This window comes from Neophocaena asiaeorientalis, unplaced genomic scaffold, assembly GCF_003031525.2.
Source record: "Neophocaena asiaeorientalis asiaeorientalis breed wild unplaced genomic scaffold, Neophocaena_asiaeorientalis_V1.1 scaffold104, whole genome shotgun sequence".
Taxonomy (NCBI): Eukaryota; Metazoa; Chordata; class Mammalia; order Artiodactyla; family Phocoenidae; genus Neophocaena; species Neophocaena asiaeorientalis.
The window spans coordinates 1,743,367-1,761,312 of record NW_020175679.1 but is presented as its reverse complement, the minus strand read 5'-3'; positions in this window follow the sequence as shown (position 1 = coordinate 1,761,312).

The window sequence follows — 17,946 nt, the reverse complement described above, 5'->3', positions numbered from 1 at the left end:
CCGCCCCAGCGCGCGCGGACGGCGCCGGGCTCCGCGCGCTGCTCCCGGGTGTGCCCGCCGGAGCCGCTGGGCGTGGGTCCCGAGGGGCGCCGAGGCCCTGGCGGAGAGCCTCTCGCGGTGGCCTGACCACAGGGACTCACGAGGCGGGCCTGGTCCCGGAGAAGGGGAGCTCGAGTCCCCAGCGCGGCGCGGCCCGCCACGTTGCCCCCTTCCGCCGCTCGGGGCGCCGAGCCGGGGCGCGGCCTGTGGAGCGGAAGGAGTGCAGCGACGTGGAGATGGGGCGGGCACGCGCTACCCCGGGCTGTGGGTGCCGAGCCCCAGAGCAGTCCCCGCGGGAGGCAGCCCAGCTGCCCAAATCCCGAGGGGCGCTGTCGAGCAGCGCCTGGCCAGGCGCACATGTGAGAGGTTCCACTGGGTCCCCGTCCCAGACCCAGCTCCCTTGGCTTTTCTTCCTCCTCACCTGTCCTCCCCAGATGGGCTACGCTGCACTGCCCCGTGGTCCTGTCAGCCCTGGCTGTGGGCTGCACCGGGAGCCCCTGAGGGCAGGCCTCATCCCAGACGCACGGGGTCCACTCAGACCTCAGGGTCCAGGGACCCAGTGGTTTGAGAAGGGGGTGATGAATCTTTCTCATTCCCTAAGGACTCTAGTTCTTGGAATTACTCTTTTGGGTGAAGGGGGTACACAGGGGATCCCTAATTTGTGGCACAGTACTAACTAGGGCAAATGCAGAATAACTCCCTGTTCAAAGTCTATAAATCTCAAAAAGTCACCGCAAACCTTTAGTATCAAGAACAGCCACGTTTCCGCACATCTCTCCTGTGGCCCCGACAGGCAGGTGACGGAGAGCAGGAGAAGGCAGCGGGTGGCGGGTGAGGAAGGACTCCTGAAACCTTGGGGAGGAGCCCCAGCTCTTCCCACATCGTTCTGGGGCTGCCTGGCTGACCTTCTCCAAAGGCCCGGGCTCCTGGGGCATCTGCGTTCTCCCGGGCAGCACGTCAGGGAGTGGTCTGCCCTCTGATAACCCAGCCGATACCCTCACGGATGCCGTGGTGAAGCCTTGCCATGCTGAGGGCCCTTCTGTGTTTTGATGGAGACAGAGAGACGTTGGGGCAAGGAGGGCCAAAAGGGAGGCCAGTGGTCTCCCCTGAAGTCTCCGGCATCCTGCGTGCATTGTTAATACAGAAGGGAAAGTGCAGGGCTGGGTCCAAACTTCTTCAAAGCCTCATGCTCGACCTGGGCGAGTGACCACTCCTCAGAACCTTGGTTGTCACATCTGTAAAAGGCAACTCGAGCAGTGCCTGCCTTCTCCACCATGCTGTGACCACACGAGAGCCCCAGGGGTCATCATGGGCCTTGTTTGCTGGTGGACACAGGTGGGCTCCATCTCCTTTGCCTCTGAGGCCATTGGCCCTCTGCTGACCTCCTGGACGTTCGGTGGTCAGGTGCTCTGACGGCTGGGAGAGCTGGTGGGATGGTGCGGGGGGCTGGGCAGTGTGAGGGGAAAGGGGCGAGGGAGGCACGCTTCACTCACTGACAACGAGCAGAAGCCTGGTGGGCCCCGAGTGGCCGAGGAGGGCGGAAGACAGCCAGGAGAGCGGGGCTGGGGAGCCAGGGGTGATGCTCTGGCGTTGCCCCCCCACCAGGAGGACCGACCAGGATAGAACTGGGATGGCCACTCAGTGGCAGTAGCCAGTGGTGGAGACCAGCCTGCCCTGGGCCGTGGGGAAAGCTGGGTGACAGAGGAGTAGGAGGGAAGTGGAGGCCTGGGGAGGGGAGAGGTTCGGATCCAGGACTGTCTCTTTGGGGAAGGGCTGGGGGCAGGAGGCAAAAAGCCAGCCCTACAGGGGAGGTTGAAACCCCCACTGTGGCCCCATCTCAGTCCTGAAGGATCCCGGATCAGGGGAAGGGACAGGACGGGCTGGGACAGGATGGGGAGCCCTGTCTGCTACAGCTGGAAAGGAGGACAGTTACCCGCTGGGGATGAGGGACCTCTGTGCAGCTGGGGTGGGGGGGTGGGGCAGAGTCAGTTTTGCGGACCGAGAACGCTGGGTAGGGGCTGGGGGAAGGGTGCTGCGGGCTCGGAAGAGGGGCTGGGAAGCTTGTTGGCTTGCACTGGTCATTCACACCTAGGCTTCAATTTTCATAGTGTAATGGAATGTTCCGGAAGTCCCAGAGGGCTCTGGAAGCTTGGTTGGGAGAAGCTGGTCTCGGGCAGGCAGTTATAAGCAGTTCCTCTTGCTAGAGGAGAAAGAAAGCTTTCAATCATTTTGGACCTTAGTTTCTTGGTTTTGGAAAAAACACCAGGTGGGTCTTTTAACCACTAAAGCCAGTCGCCTGGAATCCCCAGGAACCCTCGGACCCTGGACACTGGGACCCAGGAGCTGCTGGCTGTGCTCTGGGGACACAGCTGTGTCCCTGCACCTCCCCGCTCTTGCTGTGCTCGGTTTGGTGAAGGTGGATGTAGAGAACCACTTCCCGCGCTCCAGACGCACGGAGCGCAGGTGGTACCTGCCTGTTCCTGGGTGATGAGGTAGTTTTGGTTTGTTTAGTTTTTAAATTCTAGAGTTATTTACAGGAGAGGAAGAGACATTCTTTCATTTTCTTCTAATATTTATTTTTAGTTCTGCCTTTCACGGTTGTTTCTAACCATCTACAGATATTTCTTCTTACACAGTAACCCGATATTTTCAACACTGTTGATCAATCTGTGTCTCCCACTTGTGGTCTCGCTTTGGGCGTGAAGAGAAGTGTTTATAAAGCTATTTCTGGATGCTCTATTTTATTCCATTGGTTTGTGCGTTCCTGTGCTGGTACCACACTGTTCTAACATCTGTACCTTTGGATTAATGTGCCTTAGTTGCCAGTAGGATGAATTCCGATTGGCGCTTCAAGAATTGTCTTAATCAGACTTCCCCAGTGGCACAGTGGTTAGGAATCCACCTGCCAATGCGGGGGACATGGGTTCGAGCCCTGGTCCGGGAAGATACCACATGCCGCGGAGCAACTAAGCCCGTGTGCCACACTACTGAGCCTGTGTGCCACAACTACTGAAGCCCGTGCACCTAGAGCCCGTGCTCCGCAACAAGAGAAGCCACCACAATGAGAAGCCCGCGCACTGCAAGGAAGAGTAGCCCCCGCTCACTGCAACTAGAGAAAGACTGCACGCAGCAACGAGGACCCAATGCAGCCAAATTAATTAATTAATTTAAAAAGTGTTATAGTTTTAGCTTTAACCTTGTAGGTCTAGATTCCATTGGAAATTAATGTTTGTGAAGCCCTGTGTTGAGGGTGGAGACAGAGGCTTATATTGTTTTCTCTCTGGATATCCAGCACCATCGTTGATGAGAACATCCTTGCCCCGTTGACTTACCTTGGCAACTTTGTGACATGAGTATGGGGTCCATTTCTGGACCCCGTGTAGTGTTTCATTTATCTGTACATCGACCCCTGTGCTAACATCACACTGCTTTGATTACTGAAGCTTTGTGTTAAACCTTGAAATTAGATAATGTAAGTCCTCCAACTTTTTTCCTCTTCCAGATCCTTTCACTTCCCATAGAAATTTTAGAATCAATTTGTTAATATCTCAAAAACATCTGCTGGGATTTTTAACGAGATTGTGTGGAATCTACTGATTAATTTGGAAAAATCAACATCTTAGTAATATTGTTATCTATCCCTGAGCATGGTATATATCTCATTGATTTAGGTTTTCTTTAATTTTTCTCAGCAATGTTTCATGATTTTGCTTATCACTTATAGGTCTTACCTATGTTTTTCTAATTCTGCCCCTAATTGTTTTATGTTTTGATGCTGTTGTAAATGGGACTTTTTTTTTTCTCTTGACTGTGCTGCTCAGCTTATGGGATCTTAGTTCCCCGACCAGGGATTGGACCTGGGCCCCAGCAGTGAAAGCGCAGAGTCCCAACCACTGGACAGCCAGGGAATTCCCAAATGGGACTGATGGGACGGTTTTTATTTATTGATTGATTGATGGTTGTGTCGGGTCTTCGTTGCTCCTTTGTTGGGCTTCTCATTGCGGTGGCTCCTCTCCTTGCGGAGCGTGGGCTCTAGGCACGCGGGCTTCAGTAATTGTGGCACATGGGCTCAGTAGTTGTGGCTCGTGAGCTCTAGAGTGCAGGCTCAGTAGTTGTGGTTCTCTGGCTTAATTGCTCCACGGCATGTGGGATCCTCCCGGACCAGGGCTCGAACCCGTGTCCCCTGCATTGGCAGGCAGGTTCTTAACCACTGCGCCACCAGGGAAGCCCCGGGACTGATTTTTAATTTCAGTCTCTAGAGGTTTGTTGCTAATATAGAGGAGTACAACTGAATTTTGTGTGTTTACTTTGTATGCTTCAACCTTGCTAAATTCATTTCTTCGTTCTGATAGCATGTTTGTAGATTTCTTAGGCTTTTCCCTATTCATGGTCATGCTACCTGTGAATAAAGGTAGTTTTGCTTTTTCCTCCTTAACACGTGTGTCTTCTATTGTTCTTATTTTCTCTCATTTCACTGGTTAGGACGTCAGTACACGATGCTGGGCAGAGGTGGTGCCTTGTTAACAATCTTAGGGGAAGGGATTCTGTATCGACCTTAGCTGTGGGTTTTCATAGCCACCTTGAATAAAGTTGACGAAGTTCCTTTCTATTCCCAGTTTGCTGAGAGTTTCTGCCATTTTGTCAAAGATCTATCACGTAGTTTTTCTCCTTAATCCTGTTAATATGTTGAATGAAATTGGTTGATATTCCAATTTTAAACCAACCTTGTACTTCTGGATAATCCCCCACTTGTTCATATTTATATTTATTTTGAGTTCTGTCTTTCATGGTTGTTTTTTAATCTATCATTTCTTAAGTGAATCCTGCTTTTTGTTGTTATATCTAAAAATATTCTTGCTTAAGCCAAGGTCATGAATACGTTCTCCTGTTTTCTTCAAGAAGTTTTATATTTTACATTTAGGTGTATCATCCATTGTGAACACATTTTTTATTTGATGTGAGATATATATATATAAGGCTTTTTAATATTTTGCCCATGGCATACATGGTTCCAGACCATTTATTGTAAAGACCGTCCTTTTACCACGGAATTGCCTTTGTACCTGTGTCGGGAGTTAACTGACCACATATATGTGCTTCTATTTCCGGACTGTCTGTTCTGTGCATTGATCTATTTATCCATTTTGATGCCAATTCTACACCATGTTGATTACTAGAGCCTTATAATGTGTCCTGACATCAGTCAGCATTGGTCCTCAAACTTAGTTTTTCTTTTTGCGAGTTATTCCAGCTATTCTAGGTCCTTTCCATTTCCATGTGAATCTTAGAACCAGTTTGTGAATTTACACAGGAAATTCCTTCTGCCATTTTCGTTGCGATTATGTTGCTTTTATACATCAGTTTTGGGAGAAACAGCACCTTAACAGTATTGAGTCTTTTGATCCATGAACATGGTTTATCTCTCAATTTATTTAGGTTTGCTTTAATTTCTCTCAGCAACGTTTTGTAGTTTTCAGTGTATAATCTTGTATATCTTTTGTCGGATTTATCAGTAAGTATTTAAAGTTTTGGTGGTACTGTACACGATACTTTAAAAATGCCCCTTTTATTTTTTTCTTTAATTGAAGTATAGTTGATTTACAGTATTGTGTTAGTTTCAGGTGTACAGCAAAGTGATTCACTTATGTGTGTATATATAATATATATTTTCAGATTCTTTTCCATTAGACCAATAGATTATTACAAGATATTGAATATAGTTCCCTGTGCTATACAGTAAATCCTTGTTGAAAAATGTCCATTTTTGATTGTTCACTGCTAGTATATAAGAATACAATTTATTTCTAATACAGATTTCATGTCGTCAACTAACTAGATTCACTTGCAGGTTCTAGTATCTGTATTTTCTCGATAGAAAGTCACGTTCTCTGCAAATAAAGACAGTTTTACTCCTTCCCTTTCTAATTTGGATGTCTTTTCTTTCTTTCTTACTGGTTGGAGTCTTGAGTATACTTTTCTATTTTTGCGGTACGCGGGCCTCTCACTGCTGTGGCCTCTCCCGTTGCGGAGCACAGGCTCCGGACGCGCAGGCTCAGCAGCCATGGCTCACGGGTCCAGCCGCTCTGCGGGATGTGGGATCTTCCCGGACCGGGGCACGAACCCGCGTCCCCTGCATCGGCAGGCGGACTCTCAACCACTGCGCCACCAGGGAAGCCCTTGAGTATACTTTTGAATAGAAGCGGTGACCGTGGACATCCCTGTCTTCTCCCACCTGGGCCTGATGTATTATCCTTTGTTTACGTTGTTGGATTCTATTTGCAAACATTTTAAAAGAAAATTGGCATCTGTATTCACGCAGGATGTTGCTTTCTTTCCTTTAACATCCGTGTCTGTATTTGCAATCAGAGTGATGTTAGCCTTAGAAGCAGTTGTTCAGTTCTCTTGAAATTTCTGGAGGAGTGTGTGTGGAGCTGGCACTATCTCTTCTTTAGATATTTGGTAGAATTTCCCATGAAGCCATCTGGGTGTGCAGTTTTCTTTCTGGGAGTGTTTTTAACTGAAATTCAGTCTCTTTAATAGCTATAGGGCAGTGTCTGTGGGTCTCCAATCGCCCTCTCCTTTCTCTTGGGAGGACACCAGTCATTGGGTGGAAGGCCTGCTCTAAATCCAGGAGTGTCTCATCTGGAGGTCTTACTTTAATCACATCTGCAAAGACACTGTTTCCAAATAAGGTCACGCTCTTTCCACAGGTACCAGAGGTCGGGACTTAAACACATCTTTTTTTGGGAGCATGGTCCAGCCCACTACGGCCAGCTAATCTTGGGCAATCTTGGCAAAATCCGTGAATAGATGTTAAAGATAAAATACAGCCTCTGTCCCCTCCACCGCCCCAAAGAGGTCAGGGCTCAGGGCTCCCTTTTCCCGTGGGCTGGGGGTTATCACCTCGGTGGAAGCAGCTCAGCCAAAACGCCCACGTCCAGAAGCAAACTGGCGGCATCTGCAAAGGATGGCTCAGGAAATCACAAGCCGCACCGGCCCTGGAGCAAGTTCTTCTGTGGGCCTCGTGGCCCCACTTGCACTGGGGCCTCGTCTCACTGCACGCCCGCCACTCTCCTTGTTACATTACCTTGCTGATCCCTTTGGGAGAGTTTCCCGTACACGTTTGGCCATAAAATACCCAAGCACCCAGTTCACTGAGGACTCTCCTGCTCCGGGCACCCGCTGCCCGTCCAGTCCTCGGAGGGTTCAAGGTGGGGAGGGGTCCTGGCTGCAGTGCCCCCGTGAGCCGTGGGGACGGGGCTGCAGGGCCTGAATCCTTCCCGCCGGGGCCCTCCCCAGGGCAGGGGACAGGTGTCGACGTGGGCAGAAGGGGACCGTGCGTGTGACCGCGTTTCTAAGGCTGTGAAGATCCCCCGTCGTGCTTTCTTATTCAACCCAACACTGATGCAATTTGGAGGAAAAAAAGAAAGAAAATATTACCTATCTGGGGACTTCAACCTATCAAAGTATAATGTTGATGGACGTCAGCCAGTCGAGCGTTACTACGCAGGGTTTGTCTAGTACACAGTGAAGAGTGCCATCTTCTCTGTACTCAATTTAGATTCAAGCTGCACAGTCCAGCACAGAAGCACAAAGAAGATATTGCTTTTGCACGCTCAGGAATCGACGTTACGTGGTCCCTTAGAGAAAGCCTGGCTGTGTCGGTGTCTCCTAGGTTCTGGATGGAGCTCGCGCCTGCGTCTCCGCGAGCATGGGCTAAGCCACCAGCACACACAGGAGAGGTCTGGCCTCTTGTTGGAGGATTTCAGAGCCCTTACCCCTCCTCAGACCTGGCAGAGGCGAGGATGTGCCCGCGCAAGTCTCGTTGCCGGCTCCACCCGTGGCCGTGGCTGGAGCCAGGCTGCCCGGGTGCTGGTGGCCTGAGCAGCGTCACTGTCTTGCCTGTGTTGGTTTGGTGCCCTCAGCACGGGCTGCTCTCTGGCACCGGGGAGGGCCCAGAACCCTCTGGAGGTGGCAGGACAGCAGAGGGGCCCGAGGTGTCCGTCCTCTCCGAGGGCTGGCGCAGCCACACCCGCGGCCGCCCGGACCCGCTGCCACCCCGGGCTCCCCACCCTCCCACGGCCGGTCCTGGGGCCCACACTGCTGGGCCCTGGTCCGTCGGCGTCTGGACGCTCCTGGGCATCTCACTGCTGGCCACGCCCCTCGTCCACCTTACTGCCGGGGCTCCCAGATGCCCCTGGAGTCTCTGTCCACTCTCCCCTGGCTGGCGGCTCCCCTGACCTCGTCCACCCCCGTCAGCACCTTCCCCAGTCTCCCCCTTCTCTCCCAACCGCTTTTTCCCTCCCTCCCCTCCCCCTTCCCCTCACACTCGGGCCCAGTAGGGCCATTTTATAGATAGGAAAATGGAGGCGCAGAGACTGAGGTCGGGATCCAAGCCAGGACCAGCGAAGGCCGCGGCCGCGTTTCCAGGCGTCGTTCCTTCAGCTCACGTGTCAGGATGGACTTGCCCTGTGGTCATCCATCTCTGCAGGTGGCCTTCCAGAGAGAGGTCCTATTTTTATAACACTTGGATTCCAGACAAAACCATTTTCCTCAAAGTTACGGACATTGGACATCAAGTAAGGATCTAGATACCTGACATTTTTCTATATTTTATGTGTAATTTTTTTTTTTTTTATTTTGCGGTACGCGGGCCTCTCAGCGCTGTGGCCTCTCTCGTTGTGGAGCACAGGCTCCGGACGTGCAGGCTCAGCGGCCATGGCTCACGGGCCCAGCCGCTCCGTGGCATGTGGGATCCTCCCGGACTGGGGCACGATCCCGTGTCCCCTGCATCGGCAGGCGGACCCCCAACCACTGCGCCACCAGGGAAGCCCCCTTATGTGTAATTTTTGACTGTCATTTAATATTCAGGTAAGCACTTACAACCCACGTGGGGTAACGCTGGTGATCTGAAGCCACTTACACAGAGATGCAGGTGTAAGGGGCCGCAGGGGTTTAAAGTCTGTCATCCCACGGCCCCTCTCTTAGCGGTGTCCCCTTAGCAGCGTTCCATTTTCTGTGGCATTAAGAAAACGATCCTCGGAGTGGAACATGAGCTGAGAAGATGCTCTTCCGTGGGCCTCTGTGCAAACTAGACAGATTTTGGAACTCAGAGGCACGGCTTCTTCACACATTGGGTTTGCAGAACAAATGTTTGCATGTAATTTTGCTTCCCAAAATGTCAAAAGAAAGCACAAATATGAAAATATATTCTCAAAGGAGTGATCTTTTATGAAAAAACTTGCTTACAGTAATTGTTTCCAGTTGGCATTGAGAAATCCTGTGTCGAATTATTTTTACGAAGTTGCAGAGATCTCACTTTTCGGAAGAAGGGCATATTCCTGAAGGAGGGGTTTCGCTGTGAGGAGGGGGGTAGAGGCCAGGCCACACCCATCCGCACGTCCTTCGTGATGGAATATGCACGTTTCACAGGGAAGCACGGCCACCCAGGATAAAGACTGCTTTTCCTAACCTACCTGCCAGTTAGTTGTGGTCATATGACTACATTCCAGCAGCAGATGGGGCAAAAGCACAAGATTTGTGGAACCTCTGGGAAGCGCCCTTAAGCAAGGGTGCCTTTCTGCTGGCTGGAAGGGGAATGTAATGGCTGGAGCTACGCATCCATCTTGAGCCATGAAACAACTTTGGGAGTGGAAGGCATCCTAGCAGACCAATCGGAGAGAAGGAACCCAAGTCCCGGACCATGTGGAGGATGCTCCCAACCCTGGGTGGCTACCGCTGGCCTTCATGGTTGTGAGAAGTACGCTTCAATCTTTAAGTGGTTATTGTTTTGAATTTTTCTGTTGCTTGCAAGCAAACTTAATCCTAATGAATATATAGGCCACTAGGGATGCTTGGACTGAAAAAAGCCCAAGCAAAACCAAAACAAACAAAACAAAACAAACAAAACCCCCCACAAAACCTAAGCAAAGCCCAAGGAGGTATGTTTTTGATCTTTTCGTATCGACAAAATAGACTTAGGTATTGATCTTTGTGCACTGAAATAGACATAGGAGGCCCCTTGAAACCCCTCTGAATACGCCTATCTCCCGCTTCCTCTTCAATCCCCTTGTTGGTTCTCATCCCAATTTCTACAGGACCTTTTGGCCTGGCCCCTCTCCACCCCTTCCCACACCACTTCACTCCCCAGAGCCCACCCTGCTCTCCCGTCAGGAGGGCCTCCTGCCCTTGGTGGCCTGACATCTCCCGAACCTTTTTATTCGTCTCAAAGCTCTAGAATGTTGTAGGGATTCAGGAGATGTTTCTCAAAGGTGCCACCTTCGCTCTAGGCTCCTGAGACATTTTGGTTGTATCACATTATTCTTTGAAAGAGAGAGAGAGAGAGAGAGAGAGAGAGGAAGAAAATAGACTCATTTAGAGAAGCAAAAAGTTTCTTCTAGATGGGTGTAGTGGCTTAAATCTTCATATTCATGATTGACTAACCCTTAGTACATCTCAAGCTCTGGCCGGGAGGTTGGGGCAAGGATGTGGGTTTGCCCCGAGCTGGGGGATAACACCTGCGCAGGTGGGCCCAGCAGGTGCCTGGGGGAAAAGAGGGGCTGGAAAGGCCCAGAAGCTTGAGGAAGGGAGCAGTAACTCCTACTGGAAGGTCACGGAGGTCTCCAAGGAGGAGAGGGCATTTGGGAAAGTCTGGAAAGAGGTCCAGGAGGAAAGTAGTGAGTGAGGAGGTGAGAACCTCATCCACTCCAGGCCCCAGGTGTGTGCAGCGTGTGGTGCCAGGTGTGGGGGGGTGGCCTGCCCCCCGCTCCCCCCCGTAGTCCTCTCTTGGGGACATGAGGGCTGGGCGCCAGATCTCCGGCAAGACCTCTTACATAGGCGGGTGGTACCACATCCCTCACTCACACCTGGAAGTGAGCAAGTATGGCAGGTGTGGGTGGGTTAGGCCGTGGAGCCATGGGCACCCCAGGCTGTGCTGCTCACAGCCTGTACCTGCAAGCACACTTGCACCTGTTCACACACCTGCACACATCCCTGCCTGCACACCTGTCCTCTTCATGTCCTCCCAGTGCACTGGCGCCCCGGCTGCAGCAGCCCCAGGGCTCACTTTGTACAAGTGGTTCTTGCTTCAGCAAACAGGGGCGTCTTCCTGAGCAGGGGCACTTGGTCTCCGAGAACAGAGGCTGCAGAGAATCACCTGATCTGGCTCCTTGACCTCGGGGTGTCGGTCATAACAGGAGCCCTGTGCCTATTTTCAGCACTTAAATTGATAAGGCCGGGAACTTGTATTGGAGCATAGGGCTTTTATAAGCCACTTGATTTTAGAGACTCAATAAGGAGGGTGTATCTCTTAAGACAAGGGGTGGAAAGTAGCTCCTGGGCTTGAGGAAGGGCTTCTGAGTCAGGACTCTGCGCTCAGAACTGGGCGTGCAGCCCTTGCTTCCCGGAAATCATGTTTAGTCCGAGTTGAACAGCATATATTTCACGTCATCGTGTGTTTTTAGAATGACGCCCATTTTTCTGGCCTCGCCACGCGGCATGTGGGATCTTAGTTCCCTGACCGGGGATGGAACCTGCGCCCCCAGCAGTGGAAGCACAGGGCCCTAACCACTGGACCACCAGGGAAGTCCCAAATGACCCCCCAGTTAGAACAGGCATTGAAAACCCAAAATGAATCCGATTCTCCTGCAGTTGTATTCTTCAAGCTGTAAAGGAAATACTTTCATACCGTTTAGCTGTGCCAATCCCCGTGATAGGGCAAACTTATCTGATATGAGCGGGGTTGTTTTCTGACCATGGTCTCAGCAATTCTCCTTTCATCCGGGCTCAGAATTAAAGGGTTATCCTGGAAACCCTCTTGTAACCAATGGTGATCTCACCGTTGGGACAAGTTGACCCAAGTCCCAAGTCTTTTTTAGTCATGGGAGTTACATTCTGTGACACAGCAAGACAGCAGAATGGGGTCAGGAGCGTGGGTTCTGCTGTGACCTTGGGAGGGACCACCTCTGTCTGCCTCACTTTCCTCCCTCATCTGCAAAATAAGGATGGAGCTGAACCTGTCTGCAGGGTTTTTGTGAAGCCCCGAGTGAGCGCAGGTGAGGTGCCTGGAAGGGCGTGGAAGGGTGCCTGGCGTAGCCTGTGCTCTGAAGCCCCCAAGGTCTTCATCAGTGCTCGTCTGCCAGAGTCAGTGCTCTTTTCACAGAGAAGCGGGAATTTGGGGTGGACAGGAGCACATCCCTGAGTTCTCGGTAGAGTTTGTTTTGATGTGGTTGGGAAAACACAAGGCGTCAACTGCTTCATGAAGGTTAGGGAATCAGTTCTAGTCCTGAGAGTTGGGTCCTGGACGGCAAACGGGGTTTTGTGGAGAGTTGGATGTGAATTTTTTGTTTGTTTGTTTTTTTGCGGTACGCGGGCCTCTCACTGCTGTGGCCCCTCCCGTTGCGGAGCACAGGCTCCGGACGCGCAGGCTCAGCGGCCATGGCTCACGGCCCCAGCCGCTCCGCGGCATGTGGGATCTTCCCGGACCGGGGCACGAACCCGCGTCCCCTGCATCGGCAGGCGGACTCTCAACCACTGCGCCACCAGGCAAGCCCAGTTGGATGTGATTTTTGCTACTGACTAGATTACTGGGGAAAAGCAGTGCCAACTTCGTGTGTTTAGCAGAGAGCCCCAATTCTTACAGGAGAGGTGGTGTGTTTTTTTTTTTTATAAATTTATTTATTTATTTTTGGCTGTGTTGGGTCTTTGTTTCTGTGCGAGGGCTTTCTCTAGTTGCGGCGAGTGGGGGCCACTCTTCATCGCGGTGCATGGGCCTCTCACTACCTCGGCCTCTCGTTGCGGAGCACAGGCTCCAGACGCGCAGGCTCAGTAGTTGTGGCTCACGGGCTCAGTTGCTCCGCGGCATGTGGGATCTTCCCAGACCAGGGCTCGAACCCGTGTCCCCTGCATTGGCAGGCAGACTCTCAACCACTGTGCCACCAGGGAAGCCCGAGGTGGTGTGTTTTGACGTGGGCATCTCCCCACCTTCTCTTTGAGCAAAGGACTTCCTCCTCATTCACATACAGCTACGTGGGTCCTACTATGACCACATGCCCCGCATTCTTCATTTTCACAGTTTGGGTTTGTTCCTGTGTAACACACACGCATTTCTCTGGACATACATCCCCAGCACGTGTGCACGGTGACATGACTTAGACATATGAACATGCTCGCTGACCAAGGGCACCGGAACAAAGGCTGCCCCCCAGGGGCTGCCCGAGGGTTGGGGTTCGGGGTGGCCCTTTGCCACGAGGGGAACCTTGGACAAGTTAAGGGGGTCAGTGGGACGGCGTGTCTCAAGGGTCACTGCAGACAGCGTCTTCATGCCCAACCTTAGCAAAAGGTGGGCTCGCAGGAAGTTCTTAGTGAATGATCGCTGTCAGCGCCGGCATGAAACGCGTGAGCCGCTTCCGCACCTAAACCTGAAGTCCTGCTGTTCCTCGCTCACCGTGCCAACCGCATGGACCTCCTCTTCCACGAGGCGGAACATCGTGGCCTGCGTTGGCTCAAGTGCCGCTCAGTGTTCGTGACCGTGGGCCTCCGTCCACACCACAGCCTCTCAGGAACAAACTGCGCCGATGCGCTGTCGTCTTTTTACGATGTTATTCAAATTATTATTATTATTTTCGATTGCAGTTTGTTTCCTGTCTCTAAATGTGACGTGCACTTTTATTTTAAACCGTTAGCTCATGCGTTTGACTCTCACAGGCATGCTGTGCTTTTGTGAGAACTCGAAGTCGACAGGGGCTGAAGGCGGCCGCCTCTAAGCCTGGATTCTAATTCCCCCCCTTTCTCACTGGGGTCCAAGGGCCTGGCTGCGTCCAGATCTTGTTGCCTCTTTGATGATTGTCAAGAGGGTTACGGAGGTAATCACTAAGTAAATGGTCCAGCCTCATGCCTGTCCTGTCCCCGGGGGAGTGAGCTGGGGGAGGGGCTGGGGGGGCGAGGGTAGGTGGGGTCTGGAGCCCCCAATACGGCCAGAGGGACCCACCTCCCACATATGAAACCACCCGAGACAAACGGACATTGAATCACACGTGGGTGGGCAGTAAGGTCTTCTGTCTTCCCTTTTTAAAAAGAAATCCGGGGAAAGGCTGCACACAGCAACACAGTATATTTGAGGTGAACTCGTGCAGCGTTCACAGTGTGGCTTATTGTTCTAGACCATCATTATGATTCATGAAGTGACTTCAACCAAACGGTCTAGGGCCACTTCCTCGTTCCTGGCATCCAGTGCCTCTTCGGAGGTGGGGGAGGGCATCGCGGCTGCACAGCTCAACCTGGGGTTAAGGACATACGTCCCCTGTGGCTAAGCGATCATGAAGAATTCCTGTAGGATCCCAACAGGTGTGATGGTGACAAGACCCACCCTATGAAGCGAACACGGGTAAGAACACAGGAACCCCGTGCAGCCCTTGTGTCTGCTCCCCCAGGTACTTCTGCAGCCACGGTCATACTTCACAGGCGGGAAGTGTGAAAATGCAGCTCCTTGCAGGTCCCACACTGGGTGATGGGATGGGTCTCCCCACACCCAAAAAGGGTGCCCAGGGACTTCCCTGGCGGTCCAGTGGTTAAGACTCCAGGCTTCCACTTGGAAGTCAGTTCCAAGACTTCCACTGCAGGGGGAGCGAGTTTGATCCCTGGTTGGGGAACTAGATCCCGCATGCCGTGTGGCCAAAAAAAAAAAAATTCCTTGAACTGAATAAAAGTGAAAATACAACATATCAACTTAAAAAAACAAAACAAAACAAAACAAGCAAACAAAAAGAATGCCCAGTGAATTTGAATTCCAATGAGTTCCCAGATGTCTGGGCCTGCTGTCTAAGTAATTAAGTCTTCAGGGTTAGGGCTTGGAGAGAAGAGGACAGACCCGCCCCGAGGGCTTCGGAGGTGGAGTCCCTTGTCGGGTGACGCCTGTGCTGGGATCCCTGGGGACACAGGTACGTTACGCAGCCGCTCCTCTTTATCCAAAGTCCAAATGTAAAGACACACTGTGAGAATGTGAACTAGTCAAACATTTTTCAGGGACTTCCCTGGTGGCGCAGTGGTTGAGAGTCCGCCTGCCGATGCGGGGGGCGCGGGTTCGTGCCCTGGTCCGGGAAGATCCCACGTGCCGCAGAGCGGCTGGGCCCGTGAGCCGTGGCCACTGAGCCTGCGCGTCCGGAGCCTGTGCTCCGCAACGGGAGAGGCCGCAACAGTGAGAGGTCCGCGTAACGTAAAAAAAAAAAAAATAAAGACATTTTTCAAAAGGTCCTTTTTCCAGAAATGATTTCTTTCCTTGGAAGCGTATTCTACCTTGAGATATAAAGCTCTCAGTAACATCTGCAGGCAGGACAGACTTGCAGATTTACCCTCATAGCATCCTTGCCATTTCCCTCTTTTTTGTCAGTCCCCCAAGCTGTATGTAACAAGGTTCTTAGGCTCCAACTTAAATCTTTCTATCTTAATCCTTAAAAAAGAATTTTTTTTTAGCGCAGTAGTAAAGAAAGTTTCTAGTGATAGGAGATTCAGTAGAAAATAAAATCTGTGGACATGTTACCATTTGGTGTTGCAAGCTCTTCCTTGGTTGACTGTGGACCACCCCACGGCGTCTTTGGGACCCACACGTTTACGTTCGAATCTCGGTTGTCTGAGTAACCAACCGTGGTATTTGTCACCGTGGGGGACACTAAGGTTTACTTTGGCAGTGGTTTCTTTCAGATCCTCAAAGCCAATTCGTTTCCTCTCCTCCAGGCGTGGAAGGGATGCCCAGATGTCTGGCGCGGCTCCAGGACACAGATGGAGCGGGGCAGAGTGGACGGCGGTGTCCGTAGAGGAGACGCAGCCCCGGAGAGGAAGAAGGAGGGGGAGACTGAGGGGCAGTGGGGTCACCCCCCAGCACTGGACCAGCTGGGCACTCCCTTGGGGGCTGGGTTTGAGGGGATCGAGGTGAGAGGAAGGAAGTGACAGCACTCGTGGGGGCCCCGAGTTCCCCCGTGAGCAGAGGGGAGTGAGCCACAGAGCACGGTGAGGGGACAGCAAGGGGGCCCAGGTGACAACGATGACAATTGCAGCGCCGGAGCCCGGTGCCTCTGCTCTAACCGTGCACGCAGTGAGAAAGGGCCAAAGTCAGAGAAGCAAACCCTCTTCCTTCCTCTTTCTGCCAGGAAGCCGCGGGGCCTGGCCCGAGGAGACTGGCCTCTGTCAGGTGTCCACCCCACTGCCACAGCATCCCCGGGAGGTGCTTCTCCCCATTGGCCAGAGAGTGGTGCCCGGGTCCTCACCCACAACCCCCCGGCCCAGCCACCCTCAGGGCCCCTCTTTCCTGACCCTTCCAGAGCGTTCTCTGGGATGTGGGGTGAGGCCCTCCCCTGGGCGAGGTCCTGGCTTCCACATGACCTCCCCACCCCCCAGGGCCCATTGCCACGTGGACCTCTGTGACCCTCAAGGCGGAAGAGTGAAGCAGGGTACCCCTGGGGCACCCAGGACCTGGCCGAGCCCGGAGGCTGAGGCAGGGTGAGAAGCTGGCACAGCTGAGGTCAAAGTGTTGCAGGTTAAGAGAGTGAGGTGTGAGAGGATGGTCACCTCCCGGGTCCCATCTGAGTCCCGGGCACGGCTGCCGAGTGTGGATTCTTGGCTTCGCACAGGAAGGAATTCAAGAGCGAGCCGTGGTAGAGAAAGAAGGTTTATTCAGGGAGAAACACACTCCATAGACGGAAAGTGAGAGAAGCAAGAAACCGAGAGAGCCAGGGTACGGGGTTGTCAGTTTTTATAGGGCTGGGTAATTTCATAGGCTAGTGAGTAGGAGGGTTGGAGGGCTGGGAAGCTTCTGGGAATTGGGCGTCGCCCGCTTTGGGCCTTCCATGGTCACCCTCAGAACTCTCCTGGCTCCTGTGGGTGAGTCACGTAGCTGATGTGTTACAATGAGCGGATACTGGGGCTCGGGGTCTAGCGGAGGTCTGCTTGTCAGCCGTCTGGTTGTTCCAAGCAGCTTCTGTCGTGTCCTCGGGCTATGTCGTGCTTTTAAGGGCTGTGCCCTGCCCCCTTCCTGCCTCAGAAGGGCAGCCCTCCCGCAGGGCAAAGCGGAAGGAAACTTCATAAGCTGTCAGTAAATGTGGCCTGGCTGGGCTGGGCTCGGGACTCTCTGTGTCCAAGGTGTGAACCAGCTGGGGAGCGGAGAGGGTGCGGCCCCAGGGTGGGCACTCCTCCCACATCTGACCTTGTCCTGCAGCTTTAGAATGTGTGTGATATGTGGCCACTTCTGTTCTCACTCCACACAGGTGTTCAGTGCCATCCTAATCTATTACTGTAATCGTACACCTTTTTCCTTAAAGAAAGCACCTGCAGTTGTGTAAGCTCCAGACCCCGTGAGACACGGAATAGCCACCTTCTTCCCCAGTCCTGAGTAACGTCATGTGAAGGGCACCCCAGTGGCCTGCCTCGCTCTGGGGATGGCTCCCTGATGGCTCTGTTACCAAGGTCCGGTGGAACTCGCCGCTCGGGAGAAGGCGAGTTAAAATCGGCGACGCCTCGGGCGGCTGGAGTGACACAGTCAGGACCAGCCTGGCTGCGGACTAGGGGGCTGACCCGGCCGGGGTCTCTTGTCCGCACCCCGAGCTGGTCCTGAGCCATCCCCCGACCCTGTGCCTCTGTCCAGGGCGCGTCCCGAGCCGGCGGCCTCACTGCAGGCCGACCCTCCCTCTACCCACCGGACATGTGGCCGAGGCCTGTGCCGAGGAGCCCGTGCCGTCGGCAAACCCGGGGGAGCCGTGGCCGTGCTGTGGCCCTGCCGGCTGCACCTGAAGAAGGTGCCGGGGGCATCCCGGGCCCTCCCGCCCCATGGCCCGCACCTCCTGGGACCCCAGGGCTGGGCTGTTCTCGGAGCCACCCCTCCTGCCGCCCGACCCCGGGCCAGGACGCCGACCACACCGT